Source organism: Cataglyphis hispanica, chromosome 7, assembly GCF_021464435.1.
Source record: "Cataglyphis hispanica isolate Lineage 1 chromosome 7, ULB_Chis1_1.0, whole genome shotgun sequence".
Lineage (NCBI taxonomy): Eukaryota > Metazoa > Arthropoda > Insecta > Hymenoptera > Formicidae > Cataglyphis > Cataglyphis hispanica.
This window is the reverse complement of record NC_065960.1, coordinates 3,398,228-3,419,931: the sequence shown is the minus strand read 5'-3', so window position 1 is coordinate 3,419,931 and position 21,704 is coordinate 3,398,228. Positions and strand designations below refer to the sequence as shown.

At 30.8% G+C, this 21,704-nt stretch overlaps 1 protein-coding gene across 2 annotated transcripts in view; it reads left to right on the top strand.

Moving 5' to 3' along the window:
* The window catches only part of LOC126850732 (gamma-aminobutyric acid type B receptor subunit 2), a 66,159-nt gene that overhangs the window by 10,932 nt on the left and 33,523 nt on the right, over positions 1 to 21,704 (top strand). The window lies entirely within an intron of this gene.

Here is a 21,704-nt window from a genome sequence, read left to right as displayed (position 1 = left end):
AATATAGAAAATATATAATTAAAATTTATTTAATCAATTTCTTGAATTTCTGAATATTTTGGAGTGAGTCTGTCGATAAAAAAATATTGGAACATCTGCACGTCTATCGAGCTCTCACGACGTCACTCTGACACACGCGATTTCTCTCGTTAGATACTTTTTGTTATGCATATAAACGCATTTCTCAAGAAAAATGTTTGCAGAACTTTTATAACTCTGACAACTTCACATACATATCTCTTCATCGTATATAAAATATTTTAAGATTATTCTAATATACGAAATATCCACAAGATTAGAATTTATTCATTTGAGACTTTTGAAGCATATCATAAAGAATAATGCCTGCTTGTCAAAATTGATAACAATTGATTTCTATGTGAAGATGTAGCAGACAAAAAAGAAATCTCGTTTCGATAATGAAAGTCTCGTTAATCGTTCTGGCCCAGTTCACGCTCTCACAGCTACCTCAAACACAGGCGGATAGTAAATTGGCGAGAGTTCGCGCATGCATACCGAATGCTGCTTACAAAACAAACTGACCCTGTATTTACCCTAAAAGAGAATAGTGGCAACGAATTGCGGTCTGGTCACGAACGTGGCGCGATTAAACTGATGTTTTGTTTCGTATTCGAGGGATACAGGCAAAGCGTCGAGAGGATCGCTATGAGCTTGAAAGTTTTTGCTGTGGTACGCCTTCGTGGCACTAAATCCTAAATAGTTTCACGTGTTGCGGTGTTTATTTAATGAAGCGATGTTAGTAGTTGTATCCGTTCAGCAGGAAAATTTTATTTCAAAATTTTATTTCACCCTTATATCTAATAAATTTACAAATTGTACGTATGTATTATGCATTTAAAATAATTGAATATTTTTAAGCAAGGATAATTATAATTTTTTGATTTAATTGTATGTAAAAAATTCGAAAAAATTAAATATTGTACAGAAAATTAATTGTTCTAATCAGAAAATGATTTTAATCGTGTTTTGCAAATATTCCGAGTTAAATTGCACGATATGAATATGAAATTATAAGAAACAAACAAATTTTGCTAACGCGGATCATGAATCGCAAAATTATATCTGTTCGTGCCAAACCGATATTCGTATTGACCATAATTCTTGTTACATGTAATCTCACTATATTCAGAAGCATATCAGAGGGTGAGACAATCATAATGAATGATATGAGATCCAAAAGAGATAATGAATCTGCAGCATTTTCACACGATCAGTGCGAGAATGCTGTAAATTATAAATTTTTTATATTTTTACCTCGTTTTTGATCGCTTTTATAAAATTTTTTATCAATATTAACATCTAGTTGTTTATAGATTAATATCTAGTGATAAATAGATGATTCCACTCTATCATTATTGGGCAATTGATCGAATTTTAATCGATTCCAGACGGACTGCTTTTGTCGAAAAAAAATCAAAATATTACGTAAAGACGTAACTAATTATGCACGTCACACTAAAAACCGACACACTAAACCGTGCGCCCAATGCATTAAATACGCTTTCTACATATGAGTTATATGCTTTTACAGCCTTATTACGGATCGTTTGGATATTTAACTTCCCTTTCAATAAACTTTTATAAACTTTTCAGGTATTAAGTCCTCTCACCAACGTCAAAATGTACCCATTGGGAGGGTATATTATATTATATTATATAATTTATATTAGGTTTATATTATATTATATAATTTTGTAAATTTGTTATAATAATTCATTATAATAATATTCATTATAATTTTGTTTAATTTTTAAGTACTTTAATTAATTTTTTATAACTATTTACGTCTTATTCTATGATCTTAATTCGAATATTAAATTACATTAACTTAGATCGACAAAAAATTTAAAGCATTAAATAAAATATATTTAACTTTAGCAGAGTTATATGTATATATAGAAACAACAATAATTGTCTGTAATTATTTTTATAAGAATTGTAACAATACGTTTATTATAATAACGTTTATTTTAATAATTTCTATCTCTGATATAAACGTTGCTAGAAAATTTTTTATTAGAAACGATGGATAATAAATCATTTAATTTGAATTCATGTTTCCACATTATACTATGCAGGAAAGCGCGCATAAATCTCGGATTGTTCGTGAAATTCGAACTCCTGCGATTTCTCACTCTCAAAACTACTATCGAAAACAAGTGTCATTATAGATGTGGATTTATGGCCTTTATATCTCTGATATGAATTTCTTGAGCACACGTGAATGCACCCTTACGTAATGTACGTGCATCTGATCACGCACGTGCGTATAACGCGTCTCTGTCGCGAGACAATGGCAGACACACATTGTGAGAAACCGAAAGAGTCCCGCGAGATATCTATAAATCAACCAATTTACGGCCAAAAAAGTTGCAAAAAGAAACTTGCCAATTTTTCGTATTCTCGAAAAGAACAGACAAGGGAAAAGTTTTGCGGATTCCATACGTTAAAGTGGAGAAACAATCAAACTCTATGCTGACTCGCTTGAAAACATCGGTGCATTATCACAAATCGAAATATCGCAGAATCTAACGTGAATTGAATAAAAAAGTAGGTAAAAACTCCGCAATGTATTTTTCAAAAAATTGAATTCAACATGAGTAATCATTAACACATTGTGCCAATTTGTCTTAAAAGTTAAAAGCGAAGCGAGAACGAATGCAATGTTTCATGTCCGTAAGAAAATGCATCGAGAGTGTAAACTATGTTTTATAAAACACGGATGGATCTGCAATACAATCGAATTTGTATTCATGCACGCAGTATCACGATTTTTTATCTTATAATGCGCAACATATGAGATTATTCGACGAAAGAATATCTCATTTCTTAAATGACATATAGCTTGAGAGAAATATAAATGTAAAGGCTATTATAATCTCAATTTTCTTAATCTGAGTTACAATAAAATGTTACAGGCTCAAACTTAACATATCGGATGAAATATATAATCTCTTACAATTTCTGATTAATATAAGCTTTACGAGAAACATTCGTTCTCGCACTTTCCAGGGATTTTATTAATTAACCTAAATCCGTTCCGAGAGAAATTACCGCGCCTTAATAGGAATACGAAAGGAGATCTAGAAGCCGAATGGGATTTCTGCGAACTTATAATAATTCCTGCCGCGCGCTCAGTTTACAAAACATAGAACAGATGCAATTAAAGCCGGTAAATTAAACAGATTTCCTGATATCATTCTAACAATGAAATGTTGCAAATCATATTTTGCTACGCTCATTCGGTTAAAGAGCTTAGTATTTTATCCGTTGCTTAACCATAGAAATATAGTATTTTAGTATCGATTTTCTAGACCAGTTCTTATAACCTCACCGTGTATATATCATAAATTAGCATAATGCATTCATGATTTTTAAGTAGTACAAAGAGCGTCGATAATATTGAAATAATACGATAAAGGCTTGGCAACTTTTTCATCTCGGAACGGTGTGCTGTCTAGAAGTTAATTATGAATTTTTCTATGAAAGATTTAATTGTAATACACAGTTACTTTGAAAATTTAATTTCTGCTGTTTTAAAAAATGTTTTTAACGAGGTCACCGGAATGTGAATTTATCACTGGGAACATTACAAGGGAATAGTTTGTCTATTAACGCACGCAACCGCACTGCTAATAAATTATTGATTATGTAACATTATCAAAGCGTTGCACCACCGCTATATTGTTCCTACGACGAAATTAATGAGTAATATTGCGGTATTTGCAGCTGTTCTCTTTACAGTTAAAGGAAACTTGAACAGTTCAGCTTGAAAACTTCGGAGTAACTTATTTCAGCGGAAATATAAGCAAAATTAACTTTTTTAAACGTTTTCATTTATTAAAAAAAAAAATTTTATAGAGATCTGTAAATTTTCTGTAAAATTTCTTCATCTTTTTCCTTGTAGATTGCTGCATTCAAAAAGGTAGACAAAAATGTATGTACGTGAGGCCAGAGATCGCAATAAGTTTCTGTTTCGAAATATGAGTAATCATAAAAAGTACAATTCTCGGATTAATTTGCGCGCAAAAGAGAAGCGTAAAAGAAATGCGTAAATGCGATCACAAATTCAATCCCTCAAGATACTCTTTTTTTGTTAGTCTAGAATTTTGACGATCCTTAAAAACCATAAGCATAAATAATTATATACAAGTCCGTTTATATGTTAAAAAAATTGCTTATGTAATGCAAAAAAATCAGCATACTGCTGAATCACATTGTCGTTCGTTGAAAAAGTGGCAATAAAAGTTTCTCACTAGAATATAAAATCGACCATTAGTTTCAAAGACGGCGATATTTTCAAGTATAATAGCATTCTGTTTAGGAGAAAAGTTTGAACGCAAAATATATTATTTTAAAAATAAAATAATGAACCTCACCCACACATATTTCGTTCATTATAATATCAATAATAGAAAGAGATTTAAATGTCGAAATAATTTTAACCGTGTCGAGAAAATATTTCTCAAAAAATTTAAATCTCATTGACGTTGTAATAATGAATGTCAGCGGAATTTCTACGCTTCTCGCTAAGCGAACGAATTTTCATTGAAATTCCGTTACAATCGATTCGCGACTTCGATAGAGGCGCGGAGTGCACACGCATACATATATCGAAATACCTGTTTGATTCTGCCCTCCAACGTATAGATTGTGCACGATCAAATTTAGGCGCGACATCAAGTTTATCGCGTATTTTGTAATTCTCGCATAAACCACGCTGAGCGGTATAACGATACAACGATATATCGCGCAATCTCTCATATCGGAGAAAAATTTATTCCAAAGTCAACATACATATACCAACCATATATACATACCAACCAAACAGCAACGATTTCGGATGTTGAAACAGAAAAATATATTCGTAAATTTATATTGCTGCGAGTCTTTCTAAAGATTAATGCGTATTTCAATGAATCTTCCTCATCCTTTTGCAACGTCAAAAAGATACCTACATCATCATATTGCCATTATTTAAATATATTATTTAAATATATACCACATTACTTTCCGTCTCATCAAATTCATCGCGCGAGCTACATAATAAAAAAGCATCAAAATTTTATTTGTCCCTGCACTACATGTTTCGTTTTGAGGAAGTATCTGCGACGCTTTTTCGCGCTATCGCTTGATCATCAGCGTACACATTAATAATACCCGGGAACATACCCGCTGAGATTCATTTTCGTTAGGATATAAAGCACAATGGACGCGCATCTTGACACTGGAATTACCGTTTATGCTGATAACGCACGATGTCATCCTTCCATTAGGATATATTTATAATACGGTTTTAAAAAATCAAAAATTTTTCGTTTGATTTTCTTCAGCAATTTCTCGACACTTATACTCTCTTGAAATAAATTGAATTATTTTAATTTGCAAATAATTAATTTACGAATGTATTTAAAAAAATTAAAAAATTAAGAGAAATATTTTACCTCTCTCCGATTATCGATATTGATTTAAGCCATACGAATCGGATTAATCCAAAACTGAATTATTGACATATTGAGTCATGTTTTCTTGCTCGATCACATTTAAGAGCGAAAAATCACGCACACAGAGAAAACCTCACGCGCTTTAGTCGGGATCTTGTAGCCAACTTTCTCTGTATATATCCTTTCCGCAAAGAAGCGTAGAGGAACTTTGATTAATTGCCGGAGGTAGTCGTATGACCTCCTCGCAGTGACGAGATTCGTTCGAGGAACGTTCATTATACCTAAATACGCGCACCCTTAAAATCCCCTGACACATCGACGAATAGAAAATCTTCACGGCTGCCTTGCGAGATACGCGATATACAAAGTGATTCATTCGCGAAGTAATTGGAATTTTCTGCCATTTGCAAATTACAAACTGAAAATTAATCGAAACTATATCCTGCATGCAGAACTACATCACATTTAACGATATTTTCGCATTTAAATCGCAAATTTGTAGTTACCTCGCGCGTATTAGTGTCGTCATCGCCCGCGGTCGGAAGAAGCTAATAGTTGGAAAAAAAAATTAATTAATTGACTTTAAAAATTTTGTATTTCCACGAGAGAAAAATTGCAAGAATCGATTCTATTACAGCTTCTCTCGTGTTTGTGATGGGAGAGGATATAGAGATCGTTGCGACTAACGGAGTTGAGCGTTTATTATATCTAACAACGTTATTCAGAAAGACTAAAAGGAGTCATCAAATGCAGCCTCAACGCGCATTAATTTCAAGAGATGAAATTAGAGAGAGTGATACACCCACATTGAAAGATATCAACTTGAGTGATGGAGTTTTTTTTTTTTAGATTTCATCACGAATGATTTAATTAACAAAACATCGATGTTTGGGAGAACAATAATTACAGGCGACTAGAGTTTGACGAACGTGAAAACAGACTGAATTGTAAATACTCATTAGCCACCGGATGGCAACAATGATATACTTCAAGGGTATAGAACTCCAAGTATTACGAAGCTGCAAAGCTTCCTTCCGAAAGGGGTGGAATTTGCAAGTAATGGTACGCGGGCAATCTATGTTCTTACACTATTTCTTTGGAGCTTACCCTTTTTTTTTCATCGTTGTATTTTAATATTTAAAAATAACGATATTGAAAGCGATTATGTAATAACCATATTGATAAGGCGATAAAAGCAAAGTAGATTTTATAAAACTTTACATGTCTTAAATTTTTTATTATATGTACATAAAAATTGGAATTATTCTAAACTGCGAACTAATTAAATATTTTATTTAATCCACAGTTTTTATAAGCAATGTAGCAGCGATTGATCAATGACGATTTGAACTACTTGCGCAGCGTAAAGTACGAAACTTTTTAATAATTACATTAAAAAACAATTTATTAGAGGAAATATGATATTAAAATGTTCGCGTAATAGAAAGAGAAGAAACTTTTAATGTCGCCAAGATATATGCAAGAAACTTTTTTTCAATCACGCAGAGAGAAATTCAAAGTGCACATCGCCGACATTTTAGAGAAACGACGTGAAATCGAAAAAAGTCAGTGGCGTGGAATTCAATCAAAAGAAGCTCGGGCACGAAAACTCGTTTTGAGCGTAGCGAGATTTCTCTCCAATTTAAAGAATCGAGGACAATTACGCGCGTGGTCGTTGCGTTTCGGCTTTTTCGTACGTCCTATGTCTCGTTCACCTATCGCGGTCCACCTCGTTTCGTCTACCCCTACTTCCATTATCTACCAGTGGAAAATCCTTTTCTGTGGAATCCTTGTGGATTCTCTCTTATATTTCGCCTTGTAGGCAGCCAACGGATATCAAAAGAATCCGTTTTAACATCAAAGACAAATATGCTCTAATGGATATCAATTCCATCAATATATCTTAATCATCCAAAATCGTTTTTACAGATAAAGAGATTTTATTGCTATTATCGTTATTATTAATTTTGTTTTTAATATTTTTAACATTTTCTCTCTCAATAATGTATATTTAAACATATATATTTAATATTTAATTATATTGCACATTGCATTCCACTAAATTATTCAATTTTTATTATAAATATTATGTCATTTAAATATGCAATATCTCTGTTAATATTATAATACTGAATTTCTCTTATTATGTAATTAAATAATAATTAATTTATTTGTAACTTATAACAAAATTTTTGCGTAAAAATATTATATTTTGTATATGTGTTCGTAGCATATATCTTATATTAAATATCAAAGAGATACGTTTGCATTTAATTAATATCATGTATATGATACACATACAATAAATCTATATTTACTTATAATATTTTAAATCTTGAAAATGTAGTGCACGCAATTCAATTGCTGAATCTGCGAAAGAAAGTAAATTGGCAGAAGAATGCAACGTAAAAAGTGCATCCGATATTCAATTGCGAAAACGCAGCAAAATTTCTTTCATTTTTGTTTAGGATAGAAATGCAAAAAAGCATTTTACTTTAATTTATAGCAACTTTTATGATATTTAAAATAAAATAATCTAGAATATAGTATATAATATAATTTTGAATATAATTTATTCATGAGAATATAATGTACTACATAATCTAAAATATAAAAAAAATTTGTCATAATTACATACATTATATTATTTAAAATGAGATGTACAAAAATCTAAAGACTTTACAACGACTTGCTGTGTCTTATTTATATCTCAATTAATATAAATAATATATAGTATAAGAAATAAATTGACAGAAATGATATTTTGCATATAATAAGAAAAAATTGCATTCTTTGGCGATTTTATAAGAAACGCAATTTTTTTTTCCACAAGTATTATTTTAATCCTGGTATTATATGTTATTTCTTCAACTCTCATCTCGACGAGATGTCTTAAACCAACGACTTTTCTAAAGTACTGATTATTTTCTTTGTCGCAGGAAAGAGAGGAAAATAGAGAGCGAGAAAGAGAAACAAAGGCAAATTTTCATTCCAATCTCGTGTCTAACCGCTTTTCACTCTAGATTTAAAAGAACGCATTTTCTCACGCATATACGGACTGAATCAAAAAGTCTATAATCCGGTGTAGTAACGGCTGTCACCTATGAAAATTGTTTTCTTCGAGAACTTCAGAAAGTGTGTGCGCGTGTGTCACATGCGTTTATCATACAAGAATTTCTTTTGCGTTTAAATTTTCGTTAAATTATAATTCGACCATAACTGACATAATTTTGCAGATTTGAAATATCTCATCGGAGTTTTTCTATACTTTATTCTACGAATTTTTATATTGATCGTGTAATATTAAAATCGCCGCTTCTATACAATGATATTCCCCATTCTGTGTTTTTATAAATCTTTTGCATATGGAGCTTTTGCCGATAATAATATAATTTAATTGAAAAGATATTTTGTTTGCCGAAATCGTATGATGGTGCCGACATTTTTAGCGTACAAAAAGGACTGCATATCATTTCGAAAATATTCATGTAAATTCTACTTTAATTCCATAAATCGGGAACGATTGATGCAATATATCATCGATTTCAATCTTATCGCACGATAGAATACCCATTCCTTTGATCATATCATTTTACGAGCGATTGTATCGAGAAATTTTATATCAAATTCAAGTAGAGCCGTCATAAAATGTTTTTCGTTATAAATTGCAGTTTTATATAAAGATATTTGCATAAATATCTTCTCAAACACGTTGAGATCACTATGCTAAAAAAGCTTTTATCTTAATGGACTAATAAATATTCATTATCGCATATTGATAGGATTCTATATACATATGTTAATATGCACAATTTTTATAATGCATCAAAAAATTCTTGTTTATTACAAAACTAAAAAATATTAAATTATTACGTGTTTTGATACGATTCTATATGTTAATAAAACTGTTTCTATGATTTGTGATGAAATCGCGGTGGAATCACACGAAAGTGAAGAGAATAAAAACAGCATACGAATGTGAGTTTAGCGTAGAATCTTTTTCTGTATTTTTTTGTATAGGACGTTAAGACGAGAGATTTGTGCGAGTTGTTGTCCGTCTCTCGCGAATCAACTAGAAACTAGAACTGAATAAGGAAGCGCGGAACAAACGCAAGGAGAATCTGATAAAGAACTGGAGGTTCCTTTCCTGCGTACTTTATGAAAAGGATCGAAATGAATAATAAAGATTGTGTGGATATTCGCCCACGCAGTGTTTATATTCTCGATGAACAAAGATTGCCTCCATATTTTAAGATTCTCGGAATATATACACTAACACTAATACATATAACGATCCCGATACACAATTCGCAGCAAAAGTCCGGATGGAAAAGCATCAGATGCGGCAATTGGCATCGGCGTTGACAAGGTATGGTTTCCCGGTTTCTTCAAGCAGACAGTACACTATCTGCGCGCGATATCGGACGGAGAAAGGCGCATATTGGAACACAACAAGGAATGAGACAATGGCATGAAATGCAGCCAAGCGATGAGAGCGATGAAAATCGCCGGACAAAAATAGAACCAATGTTCTTTTGTACATCGACGGATTCACGGATGTGCGGTGCAACAATAGTTATTTGTGTCGTTCATATTGATGTTTCAGGCCTCCAACGCTCTTTTTCTCCAGAAATATTTTATATCTATTGATCTTTAAATACCGAAGGCTGCGCGCGGTATGAAATATTCTGTCACGAGTTTCGATAGAATACATAAAAAAAATGGGAATAAAGAGCGAAAACTATGCTATGATAAGAAAGAAAGATTCTATGTTTATACTAATCCCTCACGGGCATTTCCCATGGATCTATCATGGATGATGGCACACACTGATTGATGGATTTAAAATCACATTGTTATCGTTCTCTCCATTCGATTTTCCTGTCTTATTGACGTTTGGGATATGATCATAAAACAATTTTGTTTCAAAAGAAATTGTCTCATAAAAATCTCATTTAAAGAAAACTAAAGGGATAGAAAAAAAAAAAAAAATGAAAAGATTTCTGATTGGAACGATCAAATCATTTGAAACTCTGCTTAGCTTTGTCTCAACATCCATTATTAATCATTAATCAAAATATATCATCATTAATACTAATCAAAATGTATTAATCAAAAGAAAGATAATGAATTAACCTTTTACATTTAATCTGCATTGAATTTCAGCTTTTTTATTTTCCTTTGCTCTTATCGTTAGTCCCATACATCAGAATAATTATAAATTGAAATACTCTTGCTTTGAGATTCCAGCAAATTCATTAATTACAATAGCGTGTGTAATTCGTTATATCTATATTTTTTGCTTTTACTTAAATAATTGGATAATTTTTCTCGTTTTTTTTATATCGCAATGCTTGCCTTAAAAAATTGCTTGAAAAAATCAAAACTGCATCGTGTGATTTATAATTAAATTATTGCGATTTCCTATTGTGATTTCGTAGCAAGCGATGAAGAGAGAAGAAAGAGAATATATCCGGTGTGTATGAATAACGATTTCAATCGATTTGACGGTCATTTAGGGGATGATTGTATTATTCCAATTGTTTCTTCCACAATGTTTAACCAGAACAGATTCCATCTGACCAACGGCGGTTTATCGGTCGGCCTTGGCTTATGACAGATGAATGCCATCCATATATTACAGTATCAGAAATTTTTATGCCGCGTATAAAAGCGATGGAAATGAGATGAGCATTGCGAATGAAGAACACCCCAAGATAGTGATATCAGCAGCAACCTCTGGCGCACCTGCTAGGTCAGCGCATCGATCTCCGGAAATTCACGGCCCATTCTCACCCCCATTCCGAGACCTTATTCTTCGTCGCGACTTCTCCCGCCACTTCCATGTATCATTGTCTTGCATGTCCGGCCCCTTGACAAGAATACGCGGCACAAAACGCCTTGTCCCGCTATTGTCTCCGTTACACCACATTCATGAAGCAGTTCGAAGCCTCTGGTCGATAGCGAACTTAGACATATGCTGCACTATCGTGGCCACTCGCATGTATATGTACACGCGCATTGATATCTTGTACTGAACTATCGGTGGACGGAGTGGATTGTATTTTCAGAATGTCGATACATCGACGATCTTGAAGAACCAGGCAACGCGGACGTTTATTGTCTGACATTTCTAAAGAGCTTATTCGATGCGGATGCAGAAGGATAAAGGCATTCTCTCGAGACTTTCGTCTGTGTGTGAAAGAGGGAAAATGCCAAAAAGTGCACACGGATGTACATTCCTTTTTTTTTAAGAAATGTGATACTTTACGGAGATCACAGTTATTTTGCGCGAAAAGCTATCAGATGTTACTTAAAAATTTACATGAAATGTTGACGCATGTATTTTTTTATAAAATCTTCCGCGTTTTACGATAAATTTACAATACAAATGTTATGCCAATATCCGAATCCGGAAATGAATATGCCGTAAAATGTGTGTTGTAAAAAACGTAGAACTTTATGAAAACTCGAGGCTACGAATTTTTTTTTCAAACATTATTCTTACAAAGGCCGATTCATAAAGTGAAGCAGTATGTAATGCCTCCAGGGGATAGCCTGTAGTCTTTTACTGCGAGTAATTCATGTTTTTTTATTTTTATTGCATTGTTGCGCGGGTAACTCATTTTGTTAAAATAAAGATACCTATCATGGGAATTGTATTAGTTAATAAAAATTAAATTATTTAATAAATATAAAATTTTATGTAAACAGTTTTTTCTAGCGCAGATAATTCTCGACGAACAAACACAAAAAGTAAGACTTTATTTTTTATCTTTGTAAAAAAGGAACCAAATATTCCCAGTATATTTATCAAAATAATAATCTACAAAAATTATAAAATTAATAAGTAATCAAAAATACTGAACTAATCAAGTTACATCTTTATAAATGTGTTCAATCGACGTGACATTTCAGTGATAATAATTATTCATAGTTTACTTTATAAACATACATGGAAAATAAAAGTACAGAGAAATGTCACTCACAGTTTTGAAATAAGAAAAGATAATATGCCATTAAACAACAAAAAGTGACTTTTACTGTTTCAAAATATAGGGATACGGATTAAACTTGGAGAAAGTTTAGGAAAATTATCGCTGATAATTATAATGAATATAAATCTCTTTTTTTCTTGCAAGAAAATCTCTATTTTTTCAACAAAGATTGTACAACTCCCTTGGTGGTGATAACGAAACACAAATTTTGCATATTTTGAAAACACTTGTCAAATGTTTACAAAACTTCTTAAGAATCTTAAGAAGATATTATCTTCGAATTAAATCTTTACATATAAACACGTATATTTAAGATAGATGTTTGTAATAAATGCATTGGTCAACGCGCGCGTCGTAAAAAAATTGAGATCGTGTATTCGACGAATGTGCACTTTCAAAATGAAGACTAACAAAGAAAATATTTACGAACCACGTAATACTCGCGAAAAGGTAAGTTGAAAATTGTCCAACCAGGTCTCGTACCAGCCAGCAGATCTTTTTAACTTAGTCGTACCAGCGTACGTGAGTCGCGCGATCCGAGACGGACGCGTATTTTATACTAGAATTCGCGCGAACGCTTCAAGAATCCATTTCCATTCGTCATCGTGTCGATATCACTTTTTCTCTTTTCTCACCATTGATCCTCTCTATCTCTCAAGATAATAGTAATTTATCACGAAGACTCTGTGCCATCCTGGCTGTCAGATTCGCGCGTCGACTATGTTTTTTTCTCTCACAGCGATATTACACGTTTCACGATGTTAAACCACAAAGCTGTCATGAAAAATGTAATATATGGGATTTAGCTCACAATCTGTTGCAGCGTATGATATTTGTAGTAGTGAATCGAGACACTTTCTGGTTGCAATATACTTTGGAAATCTTAATTTTATGTATTACAATCTACTCTTAAAAAAGACATGTAAAATCGATACTCGTACTTTTAACAAAAAAAATAATTAATTTTTCTTCTAAAAAAATATATACTGTTTAAATTAATTCTTTAATTTGACTTTAAAAAGGCGTGTGGCGTTCATCGTTGTGTTACCGAAATCATTATTTTCAGGAGTCGTCAGGAAAATCTAGGATTAATTCCAGTCCTGCAACGAAAATCCCCAATTTTCGACAGAGCACCAAACTAGACATCGCGGATGAATCTTGCAAAAATCAACAAGAAATATTTCTCCACGATAAAGATCATTTCGACTTTGTGAAATATATATATATATATATATATATATATATATATATATATATAAAGTTTCCCGATTTTATCAATGACTCTTTAGTATGAAAGTACACGCGGTTAAATTTCTGTGTATGAGAATATTTTTGCAATAGCGAGAAATTTTAGAAACAAATATATTGTATATGTTAATTGACTTTCTACATATTGTCCTATTATACGTGTCCTTTTGATCATTTTTCGTGTAATTTACAAAAGAATGCATATTTCATATAATACAGTTTTTACATACAATTATAATAAATTTCATATAATACAGTTATACATTTTTTTTCACATTATACATATTTTTATTATAAGTCACACAATAACATTTTTAAGATAAAATATATATTACAACATATTAAAATATTTTATTATTATATTTTATTATAATATTTAATGTTATTGTAATTTATGTTTTTTTTTAATTTTACTGAAAATAAATTTAAGATGAATATTGTGTATTGTTTTATAATTTTATTTCTAATTTTTTCTTCAATGTCTTAATAATCCCTATAGCCTTAACAATCCTATTTTCTGACTAAACCAGAAGAAATTCGAGATTTGAAGAACGTATTCCTAACGCGTGCCCTAACCGCATGCCCTAACCGCGTGCCCTAACCGCGTGCCCTACTCGCGTGTCCTACTCACGTGCCCTAATCGTGTACCGTAATCATATCTCTTACTACGCATTTTGATCACTATTGTTCGTCTATTTTGCGTAGCGTCTATATTCATTCTTCAGGCCAGTTGCACCTACCTTTCGTTGTTCCTGGCCACTTTCTGGATCGATCTCTTTGAATAGATTGAAAAAGGAGATACATACTCCTTTTATCGCCGGAGATTTATTATTGCCGACGAAGAAGCACAAGACTTTTCTTGCTCATAAGAAGATAAACACCTTCTTTTGCCGAGTAATTATTGTCATCGGTAGATGAACGTAAATATTTCACGCTCGATGACAATCGTGCGATTTTACAATCGTTTGTTAAATGTTCATTTTAGTATAACTTTATTTTAACTGAGACAAAGCCAAATTATCAATCAAAAATTTTGATTAAAAAATTATGATAAATTATGATAAATTTCATTAAAATTTATATATTTTAATATATAATTTATTTAATAATATAATAATGCATATATATAATAATATATAATATTAATTTATATAAGATATAATAATATATAATTTATAATAAAATAAGATTAATTCACATAATATTTATGTTATTTGTTATCATATAATAATTAATTTAATTGATTGATCATTTGGTCTCTCAGTTAAATCAAAGTTTAAGAACAAAGTCTACAAACAAATTCTACAATATGGATGAGCTGTAAGAAATTAGAATAAAATCGCCACACATTATAAAAATGAATTATTATGACACGTATAATTAATACAATTACTGTCGTTCTTTATTCATTGTTTTCTACAATTTTCCTTCTTTAATTTAGACTTTAATATGCTTTATTTTTTGCAATAAGTGCAATGAATATTAAAAAAACTTAAAAGTTATTCAACTTAATCTGTTTAAGCTCATCCATTTAAAAGTAACGGATTTATTACAATCTATAATGTATAATCTACATCTACAATCTTTACGAATCCGTTACTTTAAAATAAAAATTTGTCACTCACCGGCACTGATGCGCAACAGCGGAGTTGTTGGTCTTGAGGCTACGTTGTCTGTAACATACAAATATAAAATCCAAATTATAGCACCGTCTAAAAAATAATATTTTGTGCGGAATATTTAATATCCGATATGTACGATAATAAGCGATACATGAATATAAAACTTTTATTACAATTCTATAAAGACTTTTTATAATATAAATATTTAGGATTTATATAAAAGTCTTTTCTCTCTAATTTTCTCTTGTTTAATTTATTTGAAATAATGAGACAAAATCAATGTAAGTACGCGATTTATAATAATTAATATATAAATAATAAATGTTTACCTTTGGGTTGCTCCGCCGATGCAGGATGCCTCTCCTAGGCCTCCTCCTCCTCTCAGAATGTGAGGGTCGTTGATCTGTAACATACAAATAGAAGATCCAAATTGTAGCAAGGTTCAAAATAATATTTCTAAAAATTTATTATACGCATTGAATTTTATATTCGATGCATGTAATAAGTAGATTAATAAAATAATTTTATAAATTTTGAAAAAACTACTAATAACTGTAATAATTTCATATAAACACTATAATCTAAAAGTAGAAACTTTTACAAGATTATAGCTTTTATATAAATATCTTCTTCTCTAATTTTCTCTTATATAAATAAAAAATCAAATTACGCGATTAATTCCTTAATTTAAATTGCACATTTGCAATTAATAGATAATTAATATACAAATAAAAAATTACTTACCACAGGGTTGCTCCACCGGTGCCCGATGCCTCTCCTAGGCCTCTTCCACTCAGGTTGATTCACACGTGCAACACTTTAGACGGCACTCCCGCACTTTTATTAAAAAATACTTGCGCACTTATATGCACGATACTTTGAATGAATGCTGTATTGACACGCGACGTGACGCGAAAACCGTCCGCGGCACGATGACGGGACCGACGCCGCGATAAGCCGTCCGCGGCACGATAACAGCACTAACGATACGACGAGCCGTCCGCGACGCGATGACAGCAACGACGGCGTTGGGTGCTTGGTTTTCCCCTTCTCAGTAAACCTTTAGAGACCTTAAGGCCCTTAAGGCACCGTCCAGGTACTAAGCCCTCCCACCGCGGCAAGGTTACACCCTAGGAGGGTATTATCCGTATAATTTTGTAATATGATATATCATATTATAAAATTATATACGTATAACGTGATTATATCTGAGAATAAGAAATGTAGATAAAAATGATTAAAAAAAAGTTTGTTAATAATTTTCAACTTCTACCGTTTTGATTTCGAATAAATAAATTGCGTGAAATATTTACTTTGAATATTTAATTTAGATTGGAAAACACGCATTATCAAAGAAATAAAAAAAGAACGAGCTAATGTGTTTTAAAAATAATATAAATGAGGTAAAAATAAAAGAAAATATACAATAAATTACTCACTGTATACCGTTGCTCTGTACATCGCTCGATACCTTTCTAGGCCTTTTTTTCTTTTCTTGTTTATCCTTTGTTGTTTAATCATAACATTCACTCACATAACAGTCACTCGCAAAAACACAATTATGATTAATCGTATATACAATGATCGCAGAATACTTTGTAAGACACTTCTGATCGAGGAACAATTACACGAGATATACATTTTATTATATCACAAGAGAGTAATACGGAAGATACGATTCCCGCTTAACATTTACACAAGACCAAAATCTTTACAAAAATAATATAGCAATCTTTTAATTAATAATTATTTTATGCTCGCATTTTAGAAAAAATTATCGGACGAAATATATTTGATTATAAGAATTAATTAAATAAATAATTATTATCCGTAAGGATCAATGATCAAAAGATCGTAACAAAATTTACAATTTTTATCTCTGTTAATTCGATTTTTATTCACAGTAATAAATGATCGCAATTGAGAATTTGAAAAAGATTTGTATTTGCAATTATACCCGCAATACAGTTTCGTGTCTTTTATTAAAAGTAAATTAATCGTTAATTCTAATAATCATAGTGATAGATTTTTATTCTAATACTAATCGCGATTGCAATCGCGATTATTGAGGAAAAGTATTTAAGAATATGCGCAGCGTTTCGGATCACCACGTTACTGTTCGAGCGTCGCCGTACGAATGATAAAACCGTACATGTAAATGTAAACAATCGGGCCGTGAAGGCCAAACACTATGTTATTGAAAAGTTGTTGCCGAGATATTTTACATACTATCATATTATATGTATACGTGGAGTATTAAAGTGTATAAAATATATTTAAAATTATGATTAATTATTAATTGAACGATTGGTGTATCACGAAGCCTTTCGTTATGTTAATTACTCAGTTTTACGATGTACAATTGTTTAATTAAGTGATAATCTTAATCCCAACCATGCCGTCGAAATTCGAAAAATAAAACATCGAACAAAATATATTCAACTTTAAATAGTTTTGAAGAAATAATTATTGCTTATAAGGATTGTAACAAAACAATAATTTTGATTCCGGTCTCGAGTAAATGTGTATAAACATCACTCAAAATATACGCGCTAAAAGATCTATCGTAGCGATATAATTACATTTAGATGTAATATTAAATTATAATTATTATTTAAGATAGGCAATTATTAATCTTATCAAATTATGTCACGATACTTGTCACGATCGCGTTTAGGAAATAAATTTGACGGAGCGTCTCACACTGCTACTTTACTGTTTGAGTGTGTCGTGCGAATGATAACACGTGGGAAAAGAATTCGAGCGTCTCGCCCCACTACAAGTCTATTCGCCGTATGAATAATACCAAAGCCGTGATACGTAAACATTAGCGCGCCAATGTTTACACTGTCAAGTCTAATATGTTAAATATTGTTAATTTGCTGCCGAAATATTTTACGTTCTATGAAATATATATGCAAAATATTAAATTATATAAGAATTTTAAATCATGATTAATAATATCACAAAGCTTATCATTATATTAATTATTCAATTTTGCGATTTGATTATTTTATAGAATGTTTTTAATCCAAACTATATCTAGATTGTCGAAAAATTAAATGATATAACATCGCGGACAAAATATATTTAACTCTATGTGTTGTTAAAGATATAATTATTGTTCGTAAAGACCACAACAAAACGATAATTTATAATTTGTTTAATAAGGTTTCAGTTATTTTAATTTTTATTTGATTAAATGAATAAATTACGAAATATGCGATTCGAAATCTATCGTCGATATATATGTAGTTACTATTTATAAATGTTAGTTATATTAATTATATAATATGTTAGTATTATATAATTAATATAACTAACATATCATATATATATATGTATATATATATATATATATATATATATATATATAATTTTGTAATATAATAAATATAATATATATAATTTAGAACATTTATTTTATAATTGCAAGATTCTATATCGCATCCTTCTTTTCTCTCAATTAAAAGAGATGCGATGTAAATATGTTTTGAAAAAATAAGTGATATATGCGTTATATTATATGATAATTTAGATTGGATCTCACACGATTGAAGAAACAAAAAAATTGTGTAATGTATATATTTTGAAATTAATATAAACGATAAATAGAAATAAATTATTATCACACATACCTCTGTTCTATCCATCGTCGAGTGCTTTCTAGGACTTACAGTTAATTACGATTAATCGAATATGACGAATCGACGATCGCATACTTTACACCATCATTTGCGATCGCGGAACAATTACATGAAATACACACTTTATTATTTCGTAAAAGAGAAAATAAAGAACAAGATTTTTGATGTTTACACGATGCCAAAATCATGCGCCCACTCGTAAGAGTATGCTATCTTTATTATTGAATTATTATGTTTAAATCTTATTTTTAAAAGTTAATTAATTGTTAATTATAGTAATCAAAGCAAATTATATTTTAATATCTGTCGCGATTGCGTTTAAAAAAGGAATTCGACGGACCGTCTCGCACCACTACTTCACTGCTCGAGCACCGCTGTATGAATGATAACAAAGTCGTAACATCTTAAGAAGAGCGCGTTAATGTTTACATCGGCAAGGCCGAACAATGTTATTGACATTTAGCAGCCGAAAATATTTTGTGTACTATGACGTATATACAAGCTGAATAATAATTTATATAAATATTTTAAATTACAAGTCAATTCTTTAATAATAAATTTATTAATATGTTACGAAGCTTATCGTTATGTTAATTAGTTTGACCTGCGATTCGATTATTTTATTATGCGTTCTCAATCCAAATCATATTTAAATCGAAAAGTAAAACAAAAAATAATGATATAATAAAGTATTATTTAAGATATTATATAAAAAATAATTAATATTTCATATTAAATTATTTCCCGATACTTGTCAAGATCATATTTAGAAAAGGAATTTGACAGAGTGTCTTGCGCTCTATTATTTTACTGCTCAAGTATCACCATGCGAATGGTAACATGCAGGAAAGAAATTTGAGCGTCTCACCCTATTCTATTCAGGTATCTCCAAATGAATAATAGCAAGACCGTGATACGTAAACAATAGCGCGCCAATGTTTACGTCGACAAGGCCGAATACCATATTAGGTATTGTTAATTCGCTGTCAAAATATTTTACGTATTATAAAAAATATATATGCGAAATATTAAGTTATATAAGTAGTTTAAATAATAGATCAATTATTTAATCAATTATTATTAAACTTAATTAAATATTTATTAAACTTAATTAAATATTAACTAATCACGGAGTAATATATTAATCGTTTTATAAATAATTAAGTTATTATTAAAATAATTATTATTATGTTAATTATTTGATTTTGCGTTTGGATTGTTTTACGCAGCACATTCTTAATCCAAATTATATCTAGAGCATCAAAAATCAATTTTTTATTTTTTTTTTATTTTTAAAAGTAAACCCGTGGAAGGGGCGCACGTTCTGTGTGCTAGGACAATAAAATGAATCATGTTAGTATGTCAAAATAAAGAAGAAATAATAGTTGTAAAAATACTCTTACGCGCAAAAATTTAAATTGGAGTGACAGTATATTGCATTAAATACATATTTGAAGTTATTAATAATTATACCTTTGTCATTATTCGATGAAAACACATCAGTTTGCATTATTGATGTTGATTTATTAATGTCAAGTTGTTGCAGATGTCACCTTTACTCATTAATAAGGTGAAGAGAGTAAAATTACATCGTTATGTAAATTACTTGTGAGTGGAGGGATATTACGACATTATGAATTGTCCATTATAAAGGCGCAATTAACGATATTCATTATGAACTGACAGTATCTATGCCACTAATTTGACAATTGATGCGAAAACCAGAATATGTGTCAACTGCAGCGTGAAACATGGCTGACATCTTAATTATCGAAGATGAATTATGATCGATGTAAGGGCAGCATTCGTGCAACATCGACCGATAGGAAATGAATAGCAACATCTCACATTTCACAATCAAAGCTCGATATTAGGGAGAATAATTTTATGTCATTTGCATACAACATATCAAAATATAAAATTTTTCATATAAAAATCTTTATAAAAATCTTTAAATATAACGTGGATAAACGCTAAAATAAAAGAAAATCTGCGTTTATCACTTCATATAATGTTGTACGATTGCTTTATAGATATATAAATTATATTGGATTTGCAATATTATAATTTCAGAAAATAAAAAATTTCAGAACACGAAAACGCGTTTTCTCTCTCTCTCTCTCTCTCTTAAATATCGAGTAATACTGACCTTATTTTATACGCAACAGGTTTCGATAATCGTGTTATAATTGCTAATTTTTTATCGTTTAATTAATTTACTTTTTGGACGTATGCAAACAAGCTGATTGAGAGTTTGATTAACACCATGGGATGATGTCAAACTAGAATTCACGCAAGCTGATTGTCTCTGTAAACTGAGATGTTGCGAAAGACATGGATATGCATGACACACGATGTTCGTTAAGCCAAGTAGTTACGTCCAGAATGTTGTCGGACGCGCTGGAAACGTGCTGCAAAGATGAACACTTGTTCAGCATGTAGTCCATGAAAATAAGTTTCTAACTCGATTCGAAAGACTTGAGGACATTTCTAAGAACTTTTTGTCATTCAATATCGAAATTTCAACGAAATATCTACAATGTTCCTGAACATTGATGTATTAAATAAAAAATTATATATGCATATAAAAAATATTGCTAGATTCTAATATAATTTTTTGAAAAAATTCCTCGAATTCTTGAACGGGAAAGGATACGCCAAAGATTCCAATTTTCTCTTCAAAAATTGCTTTCGACTTTCGATATTCTCATCGAGATCCAATGA